The sequence below is a fragment of the Rhinolophus ferrumequinum genome, chromosome 17, assembly GCF_004115265.2.
Source record: "Rhinolophus ferrumequinum isolate MPI-CBG mRhiFer1 chromosome 17, mRhiFer1_v1.p, whole genome shotgun sequence".
Classification (NCBI taxonomy): domain Eukaryota; kingdom Metazoa; phylum Chordata; class Mammalia; order Chiroptera; family Rhinolophidae; genus Rhinolophus; species Rhinolophus ferrumequinum.
Window position 1 is genome coordinate 37921398 of NC_046300.1, and position 11255 is coordinate 37932652.

Consider the following 11255-nt stretch of genomic DNA (forward strand, 5'->3'; position numbering starts at 1 on the left):
TTTGTTCCTAATAAATATCTGAAAATACTCCGAGCAACAATTCTGTTGATATCATGCTCCAAAACATGTGTCCTCTTTCAGAATGCTGACAATCTGTGTGTGTCATGCAGTTTATTCAGGCAGCCCATGGGTGGACAGGGTGGGAACAAGTCTGGGTGCAGAAGCTGAGGTTCCCAGAGATGATTCTATTCATATGAAGCCCCAGGTCATTGTCTAGTGTGTTGGGCCCCAGGTGTTTGGAGTTCATGAACCTGTGAAGTAGCCTCACAGTTACTGGGGAAACGACATGGACTTGTCACTCATTGCTTTGGTGTGACATTAGCAAAACCAGATTCTATGATCAGTTCAGGAAAGAAAGGATATTTTAACACCAAGAGTCTCTAAATAGATGTTTTCTCATTTCACCAAGGACTGGTGGAATAAGAAAGGACAGCATGGGCCCCCGTGTGTGTCTGGGAGCCCTAGCTGATGCCCTTCACTGCGGGCTGACTGCCACGAGCACCCTGAGGCCTCAGTGACAAAGGGGGGACATCCATTCAGGGTGTAAGTCTCTGAAAACACAGACTTCGCAGTATCAAACCCATGTTTCACCTGCCCTGTCAGTGGCTAGTCACCATCTCTGGACTCTGGGACCTTCGGGACAGGTCTCTGTCATTGCACTCCCCACATTATTTTGTGGTTCTGACTCCCTACTGAACTGCTAGCTGGCTAAAGACAGGAACCTCCTTAGATCTGGCTTCTGGTTGCCCACCACTCAGCAGGTACTCAAATGCTGATTGCCCGAATGAATTACACTCAAATTCACTCCTTTGTATTTCCAGTTAAATAATTAAGGAAGTACTCATGGAAAGCTACTTCAGAATGAGAGAGGAAATGGCTAATTTCACACTGAGAAAATATATTTGCTAATTTTCTCACAGGATATTTTATAGCTACTTGATTTCCTTTAGGTTGTGTATGTTCTGTTGGGCAATTTACACTCTGCAAAGGAGAAGTATTCATGCCTTTCACTGCTCCGCCTTCTAAAACGGCGGTTCTCAGCCTTACTGCACATTAGAATGACTTGGGAGAGGTTAAAATACTGATGCTGAGGGCACCATCTCTGACCAACGGAATCAAGGTCTCTGGGGGTGGGGTCTGAACATTGGTTTTTGTTTATTTGTTTTTTAAAACAGTTTTTCCCAGTGATTCTAATAACCATCAGTGACTGAGAAGTTGCAGCCTAGAAGCACCTTTTTATTTTGCTCTTGCAACGGAGAAAGAGGAAGTGGTGAGGTAGGGGGAAGTCATGGATAAGGAACAGAGACTGACGTTCCAGGCGTGGTTCACAAGTTCCTGTGGGCTTGAGCCCTTGTTTTTGTCTTCCATAAAATGGGGACAACGATGGCTGGCTCGTATGGTGTTGCTGCACTTATCTGAGTGCCTGGCAAAAAGGAAGCGCTTGTGCTAGTTTTACATGTCACTTGTGTAGGCTGTAGTACCCAGTTGTTTGGTCAAACACCAGTCTAGAGGTTGATAGGAAGTTATTATTTTAGATGTGTGGGGGAGAAAAAAAGTAATTTTCCTCAAATCGTTCTAAATTCCTCTGGCTAGACTAAAAATCAAATTAACACAAGATGGATTCACAGGAGAAAATGACCAAAATTATTATACATGTACATACAGGGGTTCCATTAGAGTACAGGACTCGAGGAAGTTCTGGCAATTAAGCCTAAGATGAATTATACCTAAGATGAAGGGGGAGGGATATGATTTGGGACTTCAAAGGGCAGCAAGACAATTCACATGGAGATGGAAAAAGCAAATGTCTCATAAATAAATGTTGGCTGGGCCTTCTTTAACAATGGGATACAGAGAGGACTAGGTTTCTTCCCTGTCTATCACATTTAGTTCATATTAAACTACATTTATCTATGATAATAGTTCCCTTCCTGGAGCAAGTCCTTTATCTAAATTCTTTTAGGCAGTCAGGGGGAAAGTTAAAGGTTTTCCCCTCCCCCCCGAGTCTTTGTTTCTTGAAAATAATCGGCTTAAAATCATCAATATCCCAAAAGGCATATTTTGGTGGCAAACTTAGCTTCCCCTCAGTTGTGATTACTTTGAATCAAGCAGATTACCTTCCATAATGTGGGTGGGCCTCATTCAAACCGTTGAAGGCCTTAGAGGACAAAGGAATTCTGCCACAACATGGACTCCTGCTGGAATTTCCAGCCTGCCAACCTGCCTTGCAGATTTCAGGATTTTGGATTTGCCAGCCTCCATAATCCTGTGAGCCAATTCCTTAAAATCTCTCTCTCTCTCTCTCTCTCTCTCTCTCTCTCTCTCTCTCTCTCTCTCTCTCTCTCTTCCCTGTTTCTCTGGAAAATCCCAAATAATACCGGGCTCAATAAATGATGGCTACTGTTGTACCATCTAACTCAGTAGTAGCTGCTTCTGGTTTGGGGCAGTAAATAAGGCTGCAGCTTTATGGTGCAGAGCAATGGGCATTATCCCAAGAAATTGATAGGGATGAGCTCCCACTACAAAATTCCAGAGTGTGAAGTCCAGGTGCAAAGATAAATGCGTGGCACAGAAACCCTTGTCCCTTTCTTCATCTGAAACATGCCGATTTCCCTCCGGAGGGGGTCCTGCACCACAGAACACAGAGCCCCAGACCTGGGGTTGGGAGGCCTGGCTTTGGCTTCTGGCTGTGTCATCAACTCACTGTGTGACCTTGGGCAAGTCCACTGCTTTATCTGGTTTTTGGTTTCATGTCGGGGTTGGGCTGGGTGATGTATGAGGAGTTTTCCATCTCAGAGACTCTGAGTCTAGAGTTTCCTCTGGTGCTTCCACCTGCAAAGCAGGTTTCCCGTCAGTCTGTTTACTTGCTGGCGTTTGGTTTCTGCTTCCTAAGTGGTTGCAGGTTGGGGCACTTATATTTATGCTCACGAGAGAGGCCACATGGCTGAATTGTGGTTGTGCCATCTGGCTCCAGAGGATGCCTCAGACCTCACCCCAGCTGCACCCAGGCTCCTGGGGACACAGGCCTCAGGACACAGAAAATCTGGGCTCCTACAGGTCTCTGCTGCTGGAATTCCCTTCCCAAGTCTGCTCAGGCACACGAGGACCTTCCCTTCACTGCCACCTTGCCCTGGAGAGGGCAGAGATCACACATAGAGGACTCAATGATGTTCTGCAAACTCAGGTGTGAAAGAAATCGCACCAGCTGTGGTCCTCTTCAAATGATCCTAATTCCGACTATTCCCCCATCCTGCCTGAGACATCAGTCCTCAAGTACCTCAGGGACCTTGTGACATCAGTCCTCAAATACTACTGCCAAGTTGTGTGCTGTCCCAGGCTGCTGGGTCCCTTTGGGCCTGGCTTCTCTGCTGTTTCAGTGCCAGGCTGGTGGAGCTGGGAACCCCACTGTCCAGGTCACAGGTGTAGCCTGTGGCCATCCCCTCTGAGCACATGCCACTTCCCCAGAGCATCTGCAGGAAAACAGTTTGATCCACTGAGCCTTTCCTGTCTGTGGGTGCTAAGGGTACCCAGCCCTAACCCCATCTTCAGTGGCTTCGGTCTCTATCTGCAGGATGCAAGACTTCCCTTTGCTGCAAACCGCCCCTCCCATCCCCCCCGCCCCCCCACCCCACCGCACACAGTGCTTCTGGAGTTTCCAGGGAATGTTTCAGGAGAGGTCACACACTTTTCTCTCACCTTCTACTTGGAACTGCCCCGCCCCCTTGTGGAATTTGGCTGCCTATGAAGCCACTTGAGAGTGGTGACTCTTCACTGCCATTGCTGCCCAGGCCTGTTATGGCTCTGAAGCTGTCTTCCTGTCCAAGGGGGCATTTACCAGCCTCTCAAAACTGCAGTCCCAGAGGATCCAGAGGGACCACACAGTTGTGGTTTCCCTGCAGCCGGGCTGTGACCCCGGCAGAAGAGGAAGGATGCTCCCTCCTTTGCTCAGAGTTGCACCTTGTGACCTGGGCACAGATGCAGTGCTGCCCGTGGTACTGGGGCTCTTAGGACTCTCCTTCTGAGGACCCTTCTGCCTCAGCCGGTGGCTCCATAGGACCCCCACATACATCCTTGATGACCTAACTCCTCAGATGGGCTCCACATACTAGTCAGGAGTCTGCTGTTTGCAGGTGATGAAATCTCAATTTACGCTACCTATGATTATTTTTAAAGGAAATTTATTGGCTTATGTCACTGGAAACTCATGGTAAGTCTTAGGTATGGCTGGAACCAGGAGCTTAAACAATGTCGTCGGAACTCAGCTTCTCTCCTCTCTGTTCTCCTTTCCTTTGTGTTGGCTTCACTCTCAAGCAGACTTTCTCTACTTGGGTACCCCTAAAAGTTCCAGCTTATGTCTTTCCTACAGCTCTCAGTCTTGGGGGAAAGACATCTTCTCTTTGCCTTCAGTCCCTACAAATGTTCTGGTATTGGGTCTCCTTGCCTTAATTCACTTGCCTATTATGGAAGCAATCCCTGTAGAAGATGGGGGTGAAATATATATCCCCTCCTATGACAGTGGAGACGGGGGTGTGTATAGCTCCACCTGAACTACTGGAACGAGAGTGAGGGAGAGGTAGTTCTAAAGAAAATCAAGGTTCTCTTAGAAGAAGAAAGGAGAATAAATGTCAGGTAGAAACAAAACTTCAGGTGTGTGCTACATCCAGGCATAACTGCATTCCTGCATTGAGAACAAATGAGGCTCAAGATGGGAGCCCAATTGCAGCTAAATGCCAGTACAGAAGGGGTGTGAGGACCTGTCCGATAAGAGGTGCAGGCAGCCAGGGCTGTGAGAATTCAGAGGACAGAGTGAATGTTTGGACTGGAGCTGTATCGTAGAGCAATGCTTCTCAAGTTTTAATGTGCTTGTGAATCACCTGGGGTCTTGCTAAAATGTGGATTGTATTTCAAGGCCTTAGAGCAGTGATTCTCAACCACATAAATTTTCCCTGCCCCACGCCCCGGGAGATATTTGGCAGTATCTGGAGACATTTTTGGTTGTCACAACTGAGGGAGGGGGCTATTGGCATCTAACGGGTAGAGGCCAGGAACGCTGCTCAACATCTTCCAGTACACAGGACAGCCCTTCACAACAAAGAATGATCTGATCCCAGAGGTCAATAGTGCTGCAGTAGTCTGGAGAGCAGGAACCCAAGGGAGGACATCCCAAGCAGAGGAGCTGCTCAAGCAAAGGTACTGAAGGTGGAAGAAGTGTCTGGTTGATGGGGGCAGGTCATAGGAAGCCTGACAGGAGGGGTGGGTGCATAGGGATGGAATCTTAAAACCAGATATCCTGGGTTGGAAGAAAGTCCAATCCCTTGCTGCTGAAAGTATGCTCCACAGGACCTGCAGCTGCATGACCTGTGAGCCTGTTAGAAAAAGAGAGCTCAGGCCCCACCCAGATCTTCTTAATAAAAATGTACATTTTAGCAAGATCCAGGTGATTTGCATGTGCATTAAAGTTGGATCAACGTACCTATAACAGCTCCTTAGCATGAGCTCACCAACAGCTTGTATTTATCAAGCACCTACTATGTGCTCAGATTTGAATTAGATAAGCATTTGACTTACCTGGAGTGTAGGTTTGGTTATAGAGAAGCAAAATGAACTCCAAGTGTCCGATCTTCTAATAGGAAGTGCTCAGGACCCCTCCACCTTCTAAAAGGGTCAGGTAACAGTCAGATTTTGTAACAAGTGACCCTAGTCCTTTCTTTGGTCAGTGCTAATGATTGGATAGCTCTTGACCCCAGGGTAGCCACTCCAGGTGCCAGCCAGGCCAACTACCTCTGAGATGGCTTCGTAGTTTGTCTTGAGAGGACGAGCAGCCCCAAACAGACTCACCTCTTTTGGAGGTAGAAATCAGGAATTTCCAGGAGAGGTTGTTTATTGTAAGAGTTGGGGTGGAAGGGACCTTGGTAGCCACCAAATCCAGGTGGGAGCCAGTGGTCTGAAAGAAAGGTTGATACGGCTGAGACTAGGGAGACATACAAGAGAAGCAGGGAGGACCTGAGAGACACCCAGAGGTAGAGGAAAGAGAGACCACCACAGAGAAAGTTCTTACCCTGATGGCAGTCAAGTCTCAAAGCTATACAATTCAGCCCCTTTTTCTTTCCTCAAAGAAACTGCACAGTCTAACTAAAACACAACCATTTGACAGTTTATATTTAACTGATTTGCTTACATCTCTAGACAGATGTAAAGACTAATAATAAAATTCCAAGTGGGAGGAGGACATTTCAAATTGCTTTTGCTTTAGCTCACATACATTAATTTTTTGGTACATTTCCCCTTAAGATTATGATGTTAGCTGCCTCTCTAACAACCATTTCTCCCCTCTCTTCCTTCTTCAGAGAACCCTAATTTTGTTTAGGGATACAGGTAACTCAAATACTATAGTATTTGAGGTAACTGTCTCTGCAATATTTGAGTTAGCTGGCCCTACTCCTGGGCAGACCCCAGTTAGTCTGAGCCAGCCATGGTGGTCTCGTCTTTTTGCCAGCAAATAGGAGCAAGCATGTGGCTCAGTCCTGGCCCATGAGATGAATGGGGATGTCTGCTGAAGGCTTCTGGGAAAGTGGTCCAGACTCCTAAGAAAGGGCCTAGAAGAAATGGTTCCTTTCCCACTGGACATTTTACAGTCTGAATGTGATGCTTGGACCTGCTACAGTACACAAAGGTGAAAAATGACAAGTAGCAGGGCTCGTGCACAAGTCTTTGAGTGTACCCGTAGTCTGGAGGCTCCAAAAGTATTATAATTGGTACAAAGATACAGCAAGTTATTAATCACAACTAGATTAATATAATCCTGAATCAGAAGAGATTCTCATCACAGACCCTTTGCCACCCTGGGGAAGCCAGGATGTGGAAGGCACAGCTCCTGGATTTGGCCAGGGCATAGAGACCACCCCATTCCCCAGTGGGTAGTGGTCTGCTTTCAGCATCCCCCTGGTCTGCAGGGGATATTAAGGTAGGGAGAACTGGGTGTGGCTTTTCTTTTTTAATAATACCTCCATTGATGTTCGATACTATTTATGAAATGGATACCAAACTAGGAGAAAAATAGGTCTACCATATTCTCCTTCGCCTCTGTGAGGGGCCCAGGCTCAGGCTCTACTGCAAACATGTAAACCGAAAACATTTTCTTCTCTGGTTCTCGGGAATCCCTGAGATGCTTTCCTCCCAAGGTGCCGCTTTCGGTAGGCCCAGGTCCTAAAGCCGAGAACTCTGTGAACTGACTTCCACTGAAGACGTAGGGCCTGTAAGTGTCCTTTGGGGGGCAGAGCCTGACCCCAAGGAGCGCCACTGAAGTAATGGCAGGCACCGTGACAGCCAAGCAGCGGAGGTGAACTCTGGGCGCGGCCAGGGCCGCCTCCAGCCACGCAGTCCCGCCTTTCTCTGGGGCCATCTGAAACTGGGCGGGGAGGGGTGGGTCTCTGGGTGTCGCCGCGTACAGGCGGGTCAGCTGCGTCGGGTTAGCGGGACCGGCCCTGCGCGGGGCCGGCGCGTAATGGGGACCATGCCCGCGCTAATGGAAAGCAGCCGTCGCATCCCCGCCCAGCCTCCTCCTCCCGCTCGGCCCAAGAGCGGCCGAGATAAAACGGAAGCGCCTCGAGAGGCGCTTTGATTGCAATACGAAACAAATTATTCCTCCCGGAATGGAACAAAATAAGTTAGAGTGAAGTCTCAGGCCGTCATGCCTCCCCGCAAGGCCACTGCCGGCGGTCCCAGGCCTGCCGCCCCCGCCACGCACCGCAGGAACGATGCACCGAGGGGCGGCTCGCCCGCTGAGCGGGGTGGTTGGAGATCCTGGCCTCTGGACCAACCACCTGCACGGGTCCTAAGCCTTTGTCAGTGGGACAGCTGGCTGCGGGGTGAGTTCCTGGTTGAGCGGAAGTTTCCTCCACGTCCGTGGTCCTCAGACTTGGGTGTGGGACCCTCAGAATCTCCTTGGAGGGCTTGTTAACAAATTGTGAGCCTCACCCTCAGAATTTCTGATTCCGTAGGTGGGGTGGGGTGGGGTGGGGCCTGATAATTGACATTTCCCAGGCAATGTTGGTGCTGCTGGTTCAGAGACACCACTGTGAGAACCACCTGATAAAGACGGTGTAGGAGTTTCACTGGCCTGACATTCAAATGGCTGAGTCCTAGAGAGGTCTGCAGGGGATAAATTGTCCAGTAACTGCTCAAGTGACCTACCAACTAATGAATATGCCTAGCTTCAGGTCTCTTTGGAGCCCGTTTTATTTATTTTTTCTAATTTTTTATTGGGGAATACTGGGGAACAGTGTATTTCTCCAGGGCCCATCAGCTCCAAGTCGGTGTCCTTCAGTCTCATTGTGGAGGACACAGCTCAGCTCCAAGTCCAGCCGCCGTTTTCAATCTTAGTTGCAGGGGCCGCAGCCCACCATCCCATGCGGGAATTGAACCGGCAACCTTGTTGAGAGCTTGCGATCTAACCAACTGAGCCATGGGGCCCCTGGAGGCCTGTTTTTGATTGATCACCCCTCTCCAATAGTGAACCAATCGAGTCCCACTCCAAAGCTCAGAGACTGGAATTTCCCAGCAGCCTGTGCAGGTGAGTAGGCAACTGCCAAATGCCTTTTAACAACACTAGTAAAAGCTCTAGGACTCCAGGCAGCCCCTTTGGATGATGCTTCCTTTCTAGCTCCTTGGCCTCTAAAACGGCCTCTGGATGTGTCACTGTGCCTGGCCAGAGGTAATTCCTCGCAGGGAGTGTGTGTGTGTGGGGGGGGGGGGGGTGGAGTGTGGGAAGTGGGTAGTGGAGAGAACAGTGGCAGTAATTCTTGCTGTGGTGTCCTCTCAGTTTCTGCCTGGCTCCAAGGAACCCACTTAGGGATCTAAGAACCTGGAAGAGTTAGACTTACTGTTTTAGGTGTGGGATGTCTGGGATGAGTGCCTTCCCTCCTGAGCAGACATTGGTTCTCAAACTTGAGTGTGCATTACAATTGCCTGGAGGCCTTGGATTGCTGACCCCTCCCCTAGAGTTGCTGATTCAGTGGGTCTGAGAATTTGCATTTCTAACAAGGTCCCAGGTAATGCTGATAGCCTGGGTTCCACACTTTGAAAATGCCAAACTAGACTGCATTGTGCATCTCCAAGCCCCTTCTGTAGCCTCAAAGTGGTCATGGTATGTGTGCCCAGCCCACACACTGTACATCCTCCATCAGTCGATGGCCTTTGTGTTCACCACCTTTCCCATCTTTCAGAAGGCAATCTGGTCTGCTTTCTGCTCCCTGGCTCTGAGAGCAGAGAACAAGGTGGTTCAGGCTTGGGAAAAGCAGCATCCCCCACTCCCAGTTTTGCATGCAGTCAGGAATTAGAGCTCCCTTCTTCTAGCCATCCCTCACCCTCTAGGTTTGCTTGAGTTTCAACCCTAGGCCAGACTGGAAAGAACAGGAAACTGAGGAAGGGATCTCTTTAATATGCTCTTTAGGCTCCACACAAGACCAGGGCTAGAGGGGTCACTATTGAATTTCTGCCAGTGACAGGATCTCCCCGGTGTGATACTTGTTTTTCACTCTGTGCCTTGCACATCGTAGTGATTTATGAACTATTTGCTGATTGTTTGGGGAAACCTACTAGGAGGGGAAACAAAACAAAAGGAAGACAGTCCTCAGGGCTCCCATGAACTAGAAGTTTTTGATCAGTGTCAGCCAGCTTGGCTGAGGAGGTGGGGTCTCTCCCCTTTGGTCTCCTGTGTCAGAGGCTCCTGGGTGGGAACCTCTGCGGTTGTGAGTAAGCAAGGTCAGCATCATTTTGTGTTGGGAACTTTGAGGCTGCCCCAGCAAGCTGGAGATCTTGGAAACGAAGGGGCAGGTGGTCCATGGGAGGCTGGGGTCAACCAAGGCCACAGGGAGCTATCCTTTGTTCTACTGCCTCAGGATCTCCAGAAACGGTAAGTTTCTTTAGGAATTTAACCGAACATTTACACCAAGAGGTTTAGAAAATGTCAAATGTGAATAATCATGGCATTTTTTGGATTAGGATGTCAGTTACCAATTTAGATGAAAATAAGCCATGTGCAACCCATTAGGTTTTCATCATTTTCCTCTTAATTGGTTGTACTTTGAGACTGTGTATTTAGGAAATGGCTAAATTGGCTGTAGGTTCCCTATTTGGTTGTTGCCGTGATTCTCAACCCTAACTGTATATTGGAATCAACTAGGGTTGCTTTGAAAAATACTGATGCCCTGGCTACACCCCAGATGTGGAGCCTGGGCACAATATTTTTTAAGACTCACCAGGTGATTTTTGTAGTGCAGCTAGCATCAAGTAATTCTGAGCTACTGATTGAGTGGTTGGAGGGCCAAACTTAAGCAAATTAGACTTTTGGGGCATCTGCTTAGCCTTCAATAAGTGCCATGACGGCTCTCTCCATGAAGAGACCATCAGAAACCACGACCAGACCCTTCCCATCACCAGCAGTTCTGGTTGACAGGACCAGGGGTGGGGACCTGACCCAGGGGGACAATTTTGCTTTCACAGGAAAATGGAAGTGGGACTCAGATTAAAGCTATAACTGGGCTCCTCCCTTGAACAGAGCAGAGAAGAGACCTGGTCAGAGCAGCAAGAAAAGTCGGTGTGCAGAGGAAAGCTACCTGGGTTCCTGCCATCCCCTCAAGCCCCTGTTTCAGCTTTTCAAGAAGTCTAGCTGCCACCCTGCCTGGGACTTCAAGGGTCACCTACAAATCCTTATAACACTCTCCCTCACCCCTGTTAGGTTTAAGCCAAATCTAGTGGATTTATTTATTTGTGACCAAAGAGGCCTGACATGTGCACAGACAACAGCACAACAAAAGCACACAAAAATAAACATGTATTCACCTCCCCCCCAACACACACACTCACAAACACCCAGTGTTTAAACCAGGCTCTTTGTAACTCCATGTGGTCCCAATGGAAGATTCTTTGGAATCTGTATTTTCCGGAATCCACTTGGAGAAACCTCAGCTTTCAATTCAATTGGGAACAGCAGTGGTTCCCTAATGTGGCTCCATGGCTTCATCAGAATCACCTGGAGGAACTGACTTACAGCTACAACACATACACAGATTGCCAAGCCCCAGCCCCAGAAAGGCAAAAGCTGTGCAATTTGAAGAGGATCCTGAAATCTGTGTTTTATAAACTTTCTCCAGCAATTCAATCTACTAGGAAAAGGCTGGCTGAATTAATGTAGTTTATGAAATTCCTATTGTGGTGTCCCTATCAAGTCTGAGAGATAGATAAGAGCCTAATCT